The following is a 14,479-nucleotide window of genomic DNA, read 5'->3' as shown; positions in this document are numbered from 1 at the left end:
TGGTTTGCCGCATCCTTTCATAAAATATTTGAGAATAAGCAACTTGATCTCGAAAGTACGATAAATTTTCTCCTCTTTGACAAAAATGTTCCATAGCTATTTTATAAAAACAATAAATCACTCTTTCTATGGATTTAACGGCGCAATAAACCACATAAGATGTTGGGACAATACTCAAAAAGCTTGCAAATCACTCGGCTAACGGCTCGAGGTTTACAAGCTTTTCTCGTAATCTCCCAACATCCCGTGTGGTTTATTGCGCAGTTAAACGCATAGAGAGAGTGGTTTATTGCTTAACTAACTACTTCTGTATACTTCCCTTATACTTTTGATTGATAGCAGCTAGCCAAGACTGTTTGCGCTATCATGACGCACACTGCAAACAGAAAAAGAAACTTGGCAGCGGCGGGATTCGAACCCCCGCCTCCAAAGAGACTGGTGCCTTAAATCAGCGCCTTAGACCACTCGGCCACGCTACCAGATATGGAGGCCCTAGCAATTCTAACCAGTTCGAATTTCACTAGAACTGAATCATTGGTTGCAGTTGATTTAAGACCAAGAAAAAAATATGCCACAAATTATTAAAAGAAGAACATTGTAAGATCGACAAGACATAAAAGTGCCGCTATTCATAGTGAATAAAATAGTCACAGTTTTGTATTAGTCTTAAATCGAGCTATATGCGACCAAGGTACTCATGATGCAAAAATGAAACTTGGCAGCGGTGGGATTCGAACCCACGCCTCCGAAGAGACTAGTGCCTAAAAGCAGCGCCTTAGACCTCTCGGCCACGCTACCAGATGCGCTCAATCATGGCCCAAAGCATTGCAAATCTAGGGGCGCTAATCATTTATCAGTACTGACTAGGTCGAGACAACAGGTTGTCTTCTGTCTAAATGGTAAAAGCCAAAAGGCAGGTCTGCGTGGTGCACATGAGTCATGACGGATGCGGTAACACATATTCGTAACGCATTCCGCGAACATCTTTTACTTTATATGGTCAAATGAGGAAAAACATATTTTTTAGGACAATGGACAAGACGACATTGGGATATGTTTTAGTTTTTGTGTTCTTTGTAGTAGAGAATGTCGCAGTACGATGTGTTTCGGTGCCGTTATACGACTCTTATTTTAATAAACTCTAGTGGGAATTAAGAGTGCCCGCCTGTAAAAATCAGACAAATTCTTAATTTCGCGGCAAGGGTCGAAAATTCGATTTCGCTCATATTCCTATGGTAGATAAGCTAGGGTATGACAAAAACTACTGGATAGTTTTTTTGGCAAAATATCCTTTTATTTCAAAGAAATATGCAAATTACCAAATTCCGTTAAAATCGTCATTTGACGCACCAATTTATTAAACAAGTTTGAGAGCCTTGCATGCAAAACCACATCATTCTTTCGTCTTTAAAATACTCAAATATTTTTGTGCAATGTTTAATTGTGTACTGGGTCGATTTTAGGGAATATTGCGGTTTTTGTTGGGTACAAAATAATTAAATTTCGAAGGCATGTATTTCATTCACTTAAAAGTACTTCGTAAAAATAATCGATTTTCACCATGTGCGAAACCCTCCAATGGATTAAGCTTCTGGTGGTTGAATTGCAGAAGGATAGTCTACAGATTCCTCTAAAAATTTCTTTGGGCAAAAGATTATGAGCGACGCGAGAGCTTTTCAAAGTACTTTAAAAATGCAGATATTTGACCATCCGTAGTCAAATTTCAATTTACGGGTTAGACATATATTTTAGCACGCGACACATGTCTTGAGCTATATTAAGTTGAAATAGACACAAAGCTGATAATTTCCAAATGTTCTAACCTTACTTGCTGTAAAAGGCAGGTCCAAAAGCCCATTTGACGTGTTTCCGTCACCATTCGTCGCACATAAAGCAGAAGTTTGCTTTTGTTTACATAACGTCCGATGTACATCGCCAACTGTCAACTTATTTAATGGTCGAAAACCATGAATCTATGACCCTCTTTCGACACATGCTCACCACTACATCTTAGTCAAAAACGGCTAAGTGATTTGTAGATAGTTGCTTGCTTCGCACTACACCAAAACATTACGTTTGATCATCGTTTGATCTATTGCAGCTTGAATCCTTGCTTGCAGCGGTTCGTTGTTTGTCCATGACGCAATGCTTAATCCCATTTTAGGGGGTAGGGGTAGGACAATTTCTATGCTAATACGTAAGGGTCTGTAAGGCTTGGAACCACAGGGAGCACGCAATCTTGTTGAGTAGGAAGAGATTAAATTAAGCAATGAAAAGAATGAATAGTCCACAATTGCCCGTGTTGTCATCTTTTACTAGACAACCGCTACCTACACACCCTGCTTAAATACTGTAACGCTAAACTCGTACCTAGGTCTTTTCGCTCTGTGCAATTATTTTTGGTTTACATATGTACAGTGGGCTACCCTCGGGGAAATGGGAAGTGGCCGCTTAACAGGGGCTGGCCGCTTAATAGAGGTTGGTGTACCTTGAATATTTTTTCACCATTGGGTTATAAATTTTTAAGTGAACATGGCGTCAATTCAAGACAATCATTATAGACGTCATTCTCGAAGACTCAGGAGCAGTTATTGGGAGCGGGGAAAAGTCTAAAGGGGTGAGAAAAAAGTTCGGGCGACGACCCTTTTAGACTTTTTCCCCGCCCCCACCAGCTGCCCCAGAGTCTCCGAGAATGACGTCTATCATGATTGGCTTGAATTCACTCCATGTTCACTAAGAAATTTAGCTAAATTTTTAACCCGATAGTGAAAAAGTATTCAAGGTACATCAACCTCTATTAAGCTGCCAACCCCTATTAAGCGGCCACCTCCTATTTCCCCGAGGGTAGCCCACTGTATTATATGTAAGCCAAAAATAATTGCACAGAGCGAAAAGACCTAGGTACGAGTTTAGCGTTACAGTATTTACGCAAGTGGTGTAAGTAGCGGTTGTCTAGTAAAAGATGACAACACGGGCAATGGTGGACTATTCATTCTTTTCATTGCTTAATTTAATCTCTTCCTACTCAACGAGATTGTGTGCTCCCTGCGGTTCCAAGCCTTACGGACCCTTACGTATTAGCATAGAAATTGTCCTACCCCTACCCCCTAAAATGGGATTAAGCATTGCGTCACGAACAAACAACGAACCGCTGCAAGCAAGAATTCAAGCAGCAATAGATCAAACGATGATCAAACGTAATATTTTGGTGTAGTACAAAGCAAGCAACTATCTACAAATCACTTAGCCGTTTTTGACTAAGATGCAGTGGTGATCATATGTGTCGAAAGAGGGTCATAGATTCATGGTTTTCGACCATTAAATAAGTTGACAGTTGGCGATGTACATCGGACGTTATGTAAACAAAAGCAAACTTCTGCTTTATGTGCGACGAATGGTGACGGAAACTCGTCAAATTGGTTTTTGCACCTGCCTTTTACAGCAAGTAAGGTAAGAACATTTGGAAATTATCAGCTTTGTGTCTATTTCAACTTAATATAGCTCAAGACATGTGTCGCGTGCTAAAATGTATGTCTAACCCGTAAATTGAAATTTGACTACGGATGGTCAAATATCTGCATTTTTAACGTACTTTGAAAAGCTCTCGCGTCGCTCATAATCTTTTGCCCAAAGAAATTTTTAGAGGAATCTGTAGACTATCCTTCTGCAATTCAACCACCAGAAGCTTAATCCATTGGAAGGTTTCGCACATGGTGAAAATCGATTATTTTTACGAAGTACTTTTAAGTGAATAAAATACATGTCTTCGAAATTTAATTATTTTGTACCCAACAAAAACCGCAATATTCCCTAAAATCGACCCAGTACACAATTAAACATTGCAAAAAAATATTTGAGTATTTTAAAGACGGAAGAATGATGTGGTTTTGCATGCAAGGCTCTCAAACTTGTTTAATAAATTGGTGCGTCAAATGACGATTTTAACGGAATTTGGTAATTTGCATATTTCTTTGAAATAAAAGCATATTTTGCCCCCAAAAAAACTATCCAGTAGTTTTTGTCATGCCCTAGCCTATCTACCGTAAAAATATGAGCGAAATAGCATTTTCGACCCTTGTCGAGTTATTTTCATATTTATGGACAGGGACTCTTAATATATACAAATGTACCTGACATAGAAAGAGAACAAAAACAAAAAGTGAAAAAAGAAGAAACAAACAAGCAAACAAAGAAAAGAGAATAATTCCCAAAAGAGAAATCCCGAACAGGACGAGAAAAACACTGCGAGACGCTTCCCAGAATGATATATATTAAACAGTTATGATTATGAGCTCGAGATTTCTATCACGTGATAGTTGACGAGGGCCTAGCCCGAGTCAAATATCGTCCGATAGAAATCGAGATCGAATAATCTAATTGTTTTAGTATAAATCTACTAGTCGTTCAAAACTAAATCTAAATCCTCTTCATAGACACTTCGAAAACGCCAAGAAGCGGTCGTAATTTTGTTTACGAGGACACACTGCTACGCTACTCACTATCTATCACAGATTAGTATAAATCTACTACCGTTCTATCACGAATGCCGTCCTCTGTTGGCTACGCTACTCACGTTCTATTCTTTGATAGATAGTAAGTAGCGAAGCAGGGTGCGCCGGGGGCCGCCTCTTTGTGTTTTCGAAGTGTCTGTAAATAGTATTTATTTAAAGTTTTGAACGACTAATGGATTTATATTAAAACAATTGGATTATTCGCTTTCGATTTCTATCCGTGATAGTTGACTCGAGCTGCGCCCTCGTCAACTATCAGGCGATAGAAATCTCGAGCTCACAATCTAATTGTAAATAGATAGTGAGTAGTGTAGCCAATCGCAGAACGGCATTCGTGATAGAACGCTGGTAGATTTATACAAAATATATACTGAATATATTGGACTGACTTGTGAATATGGCGAAGTCTCATTTAATGATTTCATTTTGAAACAGACTGTTGTTATTCTTTGACACTACATCATGTACAAGTTGATTTAATAACAATGTCCCAGTTCCAATCAAAATTAATTATTATCCCTTTTAAAAGTTATAAGGAGTCTGTGTAAACAACATGTTATTTGATTTTTGTATTTCTTTTCTATCTCGAGCCGTCTGGGTTCGAGCCCTGGCTGGGAACACTGTATTGTGTCCTTGGGCGGGACACTTTACTCTCACAGTGCCTCTATCCATCTAGGTGTGTACATAGGTACTGGCAAATTTAATGTTGGGAGGTAACCCTGCGATGAACTAGCATCCCATCCTGGGGGTAGTAGAAATCCTACTAGTCACTTGATGTTACAGAAACTGGAATAAGCGCTGGCCTGATGGGCCGCTTGGCACATATGAAGACTTTACTTCCACTTCTCAGTTGCCGTTTGCTTCTTTTTCAGAACAAGTGCTTGTGCAAAACGTTTCATATGAAAACGACTTAATTTTCATGAGAACGAACGTACAGGTGACATGCATTTTCACACGAACAGTTTCGCACAAAGGCTTATTTTGCCACTGACAGAAGCAAAATTAAAGTTGGGATTGGCCATTCATCCATGAGCTGGCTCAGGGAGCCTTTGATTATCAGAACAAAATTAAAAAAAAAAGAATTATTTGTCATAAAGAGTGTTTTTAATCTTTAAGGAAATGGCATTATTAATATTAACAGTAATAAAAAAAATATTTAACTCTGCGAAATGAAACCAACCCTATCTTCCACAACGATATTTGGCGTCTAAAATGAATCGATTCCATTCGATGACAACATCCAAAAAAACGTAAGTCACGGAGATAATTTTCTGAAATGATTTTACTCAGGCTTTGTATTTTTGTAAGTTTTGTGAATAAATTATCAATGTATCCCTTTATATTTTTAGCCTTCATACTACAAGGCTATAAAATTTCTGTCTCACCTCCGCCGTCGGAATCGTCATCCTCATCATCTTCATCGCTATACATTAATTCATCTCTGACTGTGCTAACGCTAACCTTTGCTTCAATAGCATTTCCATCGGGTTTAATCCCCTCTGAAAAACGACAAATATTAAGACGTTAACGTTATTTCATTGTTGAGTGGTTTCATTACTGTTCAGAGCGTTTTTATCATCAAATATATCCCAGTGACATCTCTTTGGCGAGGAAAGGGGCTTGAGCATACTTTATTTTGTTTATTGAAGAAGTATGGTTGATCCTCGCAGTTATAAACAAAAGTTAAGCACTTGTGAAATTAAAGCCTCAAAAAACAAACAAACAAACAAACAAAACAAAAACAAAAACAAAACAAAAAATCCGGCGTTTTAATACAACTGAGAAGTTTACGCTCCGTTTGAAGCTTTTAGCCCTAAAAAACTTCAGAACAGCAAAATAATGAAAACCGAAAAAGGCTTGAAATACATCTTCCCTCAGCGAACTTAAGACTGTTAAACGAAGACTTTTTTTAATCATTCTAGCAATTGCTTCCCCTAAAAGGCCGTAGCGTTCTTGATGTACACGAAGAAACATGTGACTCAAATGCTAGTTTAGAATTAAAATATATATATAAAAAAAGACACTCAACAATGCTCTTAAAAATTGAAGATGAGTAATTAAATGAAAAATTACCGTCTGTTCGTGATAAAAGAAGACCCCAAACCGGCTGCAAAAGAGTTACGAAACACAGTAGAAAGATAGCTTTGGCAATCATTTTTGTATCGTGGATCTTGCTTCCGCAGTCTTTGTTGTACTAATGCATTCGTTCTCTACTTTACAATTTATTGTTCGTACTCGCACATGTCAAACAGCCATATCAAGGCTTTGGCTGAACTTGGTTGCGTCCCGAGGTTGCATAACAATGTCAACATTGACATTGTTATGCAACCTCGGGACGCAACCAAGTTCAGCCAAAGCCTTGATATTAAAGTAAGAAGTAGTATAAACTTCACAGGATCGATGTCCATTACGAAAAAAAAAATGATTCTAATTACTTAATGATATTTGAGGCTACTAGATCTTCATGAACGTGTAGCGAGGGCTCGTGACTTTTTCCTCTCTTTTCCCCGGTCATTATATTATTCTGTAGCTATTAAAACAACCTAACAAACTGACAGTCAAAGTTGTTTCTTCAATACAGAGTTCTTATCCTTCTCCTCAGTATTTCATTGGTTGAGAAAATAGACGTGTTCAGTACAGGCACCTCTGAGATGCGATCCAATCACAACCTTTGATGTTGCCCAATAGAAACAGCGTGGTTTATTGGGATTTCTAAGCCTTGATGTCGTCTTGTGCCCAAAAAATATAAAGCATGGAGAGTTTTGAGGTCGTCACTTATTCTTATGTTTTTTTTACACTTGTGTTTTTAACTATAATTATTTGGATACCTTTTCATGATGGCATCATTATAAAGATCTTGATGACTATGTGTGTCTGCTCCATCTCTTATATGGGTTTCAATATATCTCGCATGGTTTCTTTTTTGCCAACCGCCACCTATTTAATATTGCTACAAGATAATCAACAAATTAATCCCAACTTTTTCTTTCCTGGTGTTTTAATCTTTTTCGCTTATTTACGACGTCATCCACTAGCTTTAGCAGGCAGTCCAATGCAACTCACTTACTCACACATTCGCTGGAGACGAGCCATTGCGCCAATGCGCCGTCCATGCTCCTGATATAGCTATTTGTTGAGAAATTTCTGAAGCGAAAGGCGCTTGTCAATTATCAACATTTAACTGGGTCTGTATCGTTACTTATGTTGATGACTTATGGTAACTACCCGTGACTGTTTGCGTTATCATTACGTTCACTGCAAAAAATAAAAAAAGAGAAACTTGGCAGCGGTGGGATTTGAACCCACGCCTCCGAAGAGACTGGTGCCTTAAACCAGCGCCTTAGACCACTCGGCCACGCTACCGGATATAGAGTATTACATTCCATCACTAGAAATTATTGGCTGCTGTCGATTTCAGACCAGGAAGAAATATGCAACAAACTCTTGAAAGATAAACGTGGTATGATTAATAAGACACAAACGTGCTACTTGTCGCAGCTAATGAAAAAGTAACTTTCGTAGAGTCTTAAATCGAAGTACTCATTATGCAAAAATATAACTTGGTAGCGATGAGATTCGACCACTCACCCACGTTACCAATGCATTTCATACTGGGAACAAAATATGGCAAATCTAAGGGCGCTTATCATTTGTCAGAACTGACCGGCCCGAAGTTGTCGTCGGTCTAAGAGGTATCAAACAGGTGTGCGTGATTATGCACATGAGAAACCAGTGACCGATGTCGTTACTCCTATTCGTAACACTTCGTTTTTATATGGCTAGATAACTTTCAGGACGCTGAAGAGAACGACATTGGGATATATTCGAGTTGTTGTGTTCTTTCTAGGACGAATTTGGCGACCATTTGGCAATGTGATTGGAGTTATTATACAATTTTTGACCTTGCGCTAAGAATGCACCCCTCAATGCAATTCCAGTTCCCAAAATTTTTTTCTTATTACTTTTTTATTTTTTTTATCATAATCACTGTAAAAAGATTAATCGTGGCAGCGGTGGGATTCGAGACCCACGTCCCCGAAGAGACTGGTGCCTTAAAACAGCTTCTTAGACCACTCGGCCACGCTACCGGACCTAAACATAAGTGAAAATTATTACAGTTGATTTTAGTGCAGTAGAGCAAAGGAAATCCTGAAGGAATCGGCAGTTTCCGAGGTGCCTTTCGCCTCTGTGTCAAAGCAAGTCTTCATGCGAAACCATTCATATACTGATGAGTTTCACCTGTATGTTCATTTTCATGCAAATCAAACTCATTTTTATATAGAAGGTTTTTGCATGAAGGGCCGTTTTGCAATTGGAAAAGAGGCACAAGCGAACTCGGAAATCGCCTATTATATTGTTTAATGTGTAAGATACAAAAGCGTAATCCTGTTAGCCAGAATTAACGAAAAAGTTACATGCAGTCACCTATTAAGGCTGTTAGCGCTTTTTGCTATGAAATTTTCATAGAAAAAGGCGCTTGTTAATTATCAACATGCAACTGCGTCTTTATACCTTGCCTATGTGCATGATGGCGGCTACCCATGACTGTTTGCGTTATCATGACGTTCACTGCAAAACAAGAAACTTGGCAGCGGTGGGATTCGAACCCACGCCTCCGAAGAGACTGGTGCCTTAAACCAGCGCCTTAGACCACTCGGCCACGCTACCGGATATGGAGGGGGAATCATTTTTAACCACCTTCCATTTCACCACTAAAAAGTTACTGGTTGCTGTTTATTTTAGACCAAGAAAAGATATGCCACAAAATCTTAAAAGAAAAACATTACATGATCGATGAAGCCTGCATGGTCCCCACTTGCGACGGAAGCATAAGGATAAGCATAATCATAAGAAACTTGTGGGCTAGAGGGGAAGGCTGCGACCAAAGCATAAGCCGTCTGCTAATGCTTTTGCGTATGCTTACGTCTATGCTTTTTTCGCTATGTTGTCCAGTGACGACAAGCTCGGCATAAGCATAAGCATATAGGCAAAAGTATATTCCTATGCTTATGTCTGGCCGTCCCTGCTAGCGTTGTATTTCTCTTATACCTGTGGTTATGCTTATGCCTATCTGTGCGTCGAAAGTGAGGACTGGGCTTAAGACAATAAAAGTGCCGCTAGTTATATTTGAAGAAGCGTTACAGTCTTAAATCGAGCAACGATCCAGGTACTTATGGTGCAAAAATTAAACTTAGCAGTAGTGGAATTCAAAACCCACGTCTCCGAAGAGACTGGAGTCGTAAACCAGAGCCTTAGACCACTCGGCCACGCTACCAGATGTGGTTTACATTGGCTCCAAAGCACGGCAAATCTAGGGGCGTTTATTATTAGTCAGAACTTGCCTGCCCTTAAGAACAGGCTGTTGTCGGTCTAAAAGGTAAAAGGTAAAACCAAGTCGGCAGTTTTACGCGTATGAGTCATGGCAGATGTCGTGATCCATATTTATTACACTCCGTGAACAATTTTTAACAATTTTTTTAGTGATGTAAGGCACCAGTCTCTTCAAGGGCGTGAGTTTGTATTATCTCTTTGTACGGTGATTATGATACAAAATACAAGAACGCATGGGAATGGAAGAACAAGTTCAAATTTAATTCGTATAATGCTCCGGAACACATCGTCCTCATCATCCTCCTAGAATTGGAATATATCCCAATGTTGTCCTCTCCACTCTCCTGAAAACGAGTTTCTGCCTCGTCTGATCACTTGCCGCTACCAGGCATGAAACGTCCCCATAAGGTTTTTTTCAAATTTTCGAGACAGCAATTCACTCTAAGGGGCTGAAACTTTCAGTAGCTGTTTATTCATCCTCTCCAGAAATTTTTCAGTAAGGGTTTTTTAAAACATTTGACAATAAAAATAAACGGTAAAAGTTTGCGACGTTTCGACCGCTCTTCGGTCATTATCAAGCAAGATGTAAGAAGTAAAATTTGCATAGATATATATAGCTACAAAGAGGTAAGAATGTGTAATCAAACGCACCACCTTAATCTCAGCGAACAGGACCTCATCCATCTCCTAGAAGGGGCAACAAAAGATCAACTTTTCCTGTTTAACGGTCAACGTTATGAACAGACCGACGGTGTCGCCATGGGCTCCCCGCTTGGACCCCTGCTCGCCAATGTCTTTATGTGTAGCATTGAGGAAACCCTGGATCGTGAAGGAAAGATGCCCAGCTACTACAGAAAGTATGTCGACGACACACTGACCATCATGCCTAACCAAGCATCAGCCAATAACTTTCTGGAGACTCTGAACGATTGCCACTCCTCTATTAAGTTTACAATGGAGATAGAAAATGACCGCATTCTTCCTTTCCTTGGAACGCATGCAATTGCTCAACAAATCCAACCACGTTGAGACAAAGGTTTATGTGAAGCCCACAAACTCTGGTCTCTTGTTACACTACAAGAGTCATGTTGACGATCGTTATAAACGCGGCCTACTAAAAACTATGCTGGATCGAGCGTTTCGACTTTCTTCTAACTGGACCTACTTCTCCGAAGAATGCGATCGTCTCAAGTTGTTGTTCTCCCGTTTTGAATACCCAGATGACTTAATTCATTCAACCATAACACGCTTCATTGCCATCAAAGTTTCTGAGCAACCTGTTCCTTCACCGACTAACAACAACAGTCCAGAGCCCGTTCGGATTGTCCTACCATTCAAAGACCAAGCTTCAGCTGATTTTCTTCGCACGCAACTCAAAGATCTTAGCACGAAAACAAACACCACCATCCAACCTGTTTTCATCAGCCACAAGATTGAGCGAGACCTGAAATCACGTGAAGTCAAGCCGCCGGTCGTTAACCAACAGTCCCTTGTGTACCATTTTAAATGTGACCTGTGCGATGCAGGTTATGTTGGTTTTACGCGCCGGCACTTGCACCAACGCGTCGATGAGCACAAAAACCCATCATCATCAATTGGAAAACATTTTCGTGAGGAACATTCTTTGGCCCCTAAAGATCTTACTAATAACTTTTCGATTTTAAAGAAATGTACAACCAAGTTTGACTGTCTTATTTGCGAAATGTTTTTTATTCACAAACTGAGACCAAGTCTCAATGTACAATCTGATTCTATTCGTGCGAAAGTTTTTTTAAATAATCTTACATGTTTTTATTGTTTTAAGCACTACTTTGTTAATTCTTTTACATACTTTTTACATATTTTTACTTCATTAATAATTTTCACACATTCCTACCTCTTTGTAGCTATATATATCTATGCAAATTTTACTTCTTACATCTTGTTTGATAATGACCGAAAAGCGGTCGAAACGTCACAAACTTTTTCCAGAAATTTAACTTCTCAATTGTGTGTCCATCATTTTTGACGTTCCCATGGCAACCATCAAATTTGATGTAGTTTACCCAACATTCAACTTTTTTGACACAATTTTGTACTTTTTTTCGGTTTTCTTCATCAATTTGTCAAAACTCCCGAATTTGTACGTTTCAAAAGTATTCTGGCTTGATTTTGCATTAATTTCTGGTAGTTGTTGACTTTTTAAAATAATACTGAAATCCAAGATGGCGGATCCGAGACGGCGAGTTAAATGACATCATTTGACGTCATATGACGTCATAATCTTCAAAAATGGTATCGTCTAATCAACGTAAATTTAGTTCGCCGTGCTCTAAAAGGACGAAATCCAGAGGGGGAGGGTGGGGGAGCTGGTTCCATCAAGCCCCTTCTCTTTGTACCACGGTGGAGGTATGAGCTAGCTTGTATGTCCACGGGTTAAGGCTGATGGCACTTTTTGTTGTGAGATTTTCATAGCAAAAAGTGCTTACTATTATTATATTTTTTTTCAAATTCATAGTGACTGAGATACTACGCGCCCTTTGATTGGTCAGAAATCTATCTTCATTTTACCAATAAACACTTGGTTTCAGACAGCACTGCCAGAGAACTGGAGACTCAGAATACTAGCAAGAACATAAGCTTTTTCCATTTATTCGGTTTTCCCTGGCTGTGATATCAAAACTACGAATAGCGTTTCATTTAACATATACTAAGCGTTTTGTTCAAAACAACAGGACCAGAATATAATGCTTGACCTTTTTTTCCATGGCAAAAATTTAACGCTGATTCTGTTTACGCTTGAGTTTAGAAGAAAGAGTGCTTGCTACGGACTGTGGAAGACGCAATTCTGATATATTACAGCTGGGCATGACTGATCAATTTGGATTATTAAAAAAGATGGTAAAAGATTTCTTTTGAGTTAACGATGAATTTAGTTCCCATTAAGCTTTCAAGTAATAGTTGATCATTCAGCAAAATACAGAGAAACACGGACTTCATAGCCTTCAAGATAAGTAAAGAAATTTCCGAAGCGGCGTTTTTTGAACCAACCTTTATTCCATTTGCAAAACGTTTTAAAGTTATCGTTGAATAACTCCGCCAAGGTCTTGACAAGCGCATGAAGTTTGTACTTCTAATGAACTAATGCACTCTCTGTCTTTCATCGATAACTTTTTCCTTTCTTTTCCTTTGCTAAAACATTTACGGCACTAAATGTTTTCGTCGCTTTGCTTTAATTTGCGGGTCCCGTGTGCTGCGCTGAGCCTATGCTTTCATTTTTTCAGCTTCTGTCATTAGTTTGCCGCATCCTTTCATAAAATTGTTGAGAATAAGCAACTTGATCTGGAAAGTACGATAAATTTTCTCCTCTTTGACAAAAATGTTCCATAGTTATTTTACAAAAAACAATAAACCACTCTTTCTATGGATTTAACGGCCCAATAAACCACATAAGATGTTGGGACAATACTCAAAAAGCTTGCAAATCACTCGGCTAACGGCTGGAGGTGTACAAGCTTTTCTCGTAATCTCCCAACATCCCGCGTGGTTTAGTTGGACTCTCATGACGCACACTGTATAAAAGAAACTTGGCAACGGTGGGATTCGAACCCACGCCTCCGAAGAGACTGGTGCCTTAAACCAGCGCCTTAGACCGCTCGGCCACGCTACCAGATATGGAAGGCCAAGCAATTCTAACAAGTATCAAGATGATCAACAAATTAATTATAAGATCTTAATCACTATGTATGTCTGCTCCATCTCCTACATGGATTTCATTACATCTCGCGTAGTTTCGTTTTTGCCCACCGCCACGTATTAAATACAGCTACAAGATAACCAACAAGTTAATCCCAACGTTTTCTTTCCTGGTGTTTTAATCTTTTTTAGCTTATTGATGACCTCATCCATCAGCTTTAGCAGGCAGTCCAATGGTACTCACTTACTCACACATTCGTTAGAGGGCGAGCCAATGCGCCAATGCGCCGTCCATGGTCCTGATATAGGTATTTGCTGAGAAATTTCTGGAGCAATAGGCGCTTGTCAATTATCAACGTCTAACTGCGCCAGCGTCATTACTTATGCTGGTGATTGATAGCAGCTTCCCGTGACTGTTTGCGTTATCATGATGTTCGCTGCAAAAAAAAAAAAAAGAAACTTGGTAGCGGTGGGATTCGAACCCACGCCTCCGAAGAGACTGGTGCCTTCAACCAGCGCCTTAGACCACTCGGCACGCTACCGGATTTAAAGTACTATATTTCATCACTAGAAGTTATTTGTTACTGTCGATTTTACACAAGGAAGAAATATGCCACAAAATCTTGAAAGATAAACGTCGTATGATCAAAAAGAAACAAACGTGATACTTGTCGCAGTTAATGAAAAAGTAACTTTCGTATTGAGTCTTAAATCGAAGTACTCATTATGCAAAAATATAACTTGGAAGCTACGTTACCTATGCGTTTTATAATGGCAATAAAACTTTGCAAATCTAGGGGCGCTTATCATTTGTCAGAACTGACCGGCCCGAGGTTGTCGTCGGTCTAAATGGTAACAAACAGGTGACTACGCGCGTGAGTAATCAGTGACCAATTTCGTGACTCCTATTCGTAACACTTCGTTTTTATATGGCTAGATAACTTTTAGGACGGTAAAGAGGA

At 39.3% G+C, this 14,479-nt stretch overlaps 4 non-coding genes and 1 pseudogene across 4 annotated transcripts; 1 reads left to right on the top strand and 4 right to left on the bottom strand.

Moving 5' to 3' along the window:
- Positions 1-397: 397 nt before the first annotated feature.
- Positions 398-479, bottom strand: Trnal-aag (transfer RNA leucine (anticodon AAG)). Its single transcript has one exon. It is a non-coding gene; the product is annotated as a tRNA-Leu (tRNA).
- Positions 480-7,792: 7,313 nt separating this feature from the next.
- Trnal-aag (transfer RNA leucine (anticodon AAG)) lies at positions 7,793-7,874 on the bottom strand. Its single transcript has one exon. It is a non-coding gene; the product is annotated as a tRNA-Leu (tRNA).
- Positions 7,875-9,097: 1,223 nt separating this feature from the next.
- Trnal-aag (transfer RNA leucine (anticodon AAG)) lies at positions 9,098-9,179 on the bottom strand. Its single transcript has one exon. It is a non-coding gene; the product is annotated as a tRNA-Leu (tRNA).
- A 1,356-nt stretch (positions 9,180-10,535) lies between these two features.
- LOC149116573 (uncharacterized) lies at positions 10,536-11,519 on the top strand (annotated as a pseudogene).
- A 1,890-nt stretch (positions 11,520-13,409) lies between these two features.
- On the bottom strand, positions 13,410-13,491 carry Trnal-aag (transfer RNA leucine (anticodon AAG)). The gene has a single exon. It is a non-coding gene; the product is annotated as a tRNA-Leu (tRNA).
- Positions 13,492-14,479: the final 988 nt, after the last annotated feature.

Source organism: Orbicella faveolata, unplaced genomic scaffold (assembly GCF_042242905.1).
Source record: "Orbicella faveolata isolate gen_17 unplaced genomic scaffold, um_ofav_v1 contig_12, whole genome shotgun sequence".
In the NCBI taxonomy this organism is placed as follows: Eukaryota; Metazoa; Cnidaria; class Anthozoa; order Scleractinia; family Merulinidae; genus Orbicella; species Orbicella faveolata.
Note: the sequence above shows the minus strand (reverse complement) of the source record. Positions and strands in the feature narration are given on the sequence as shown.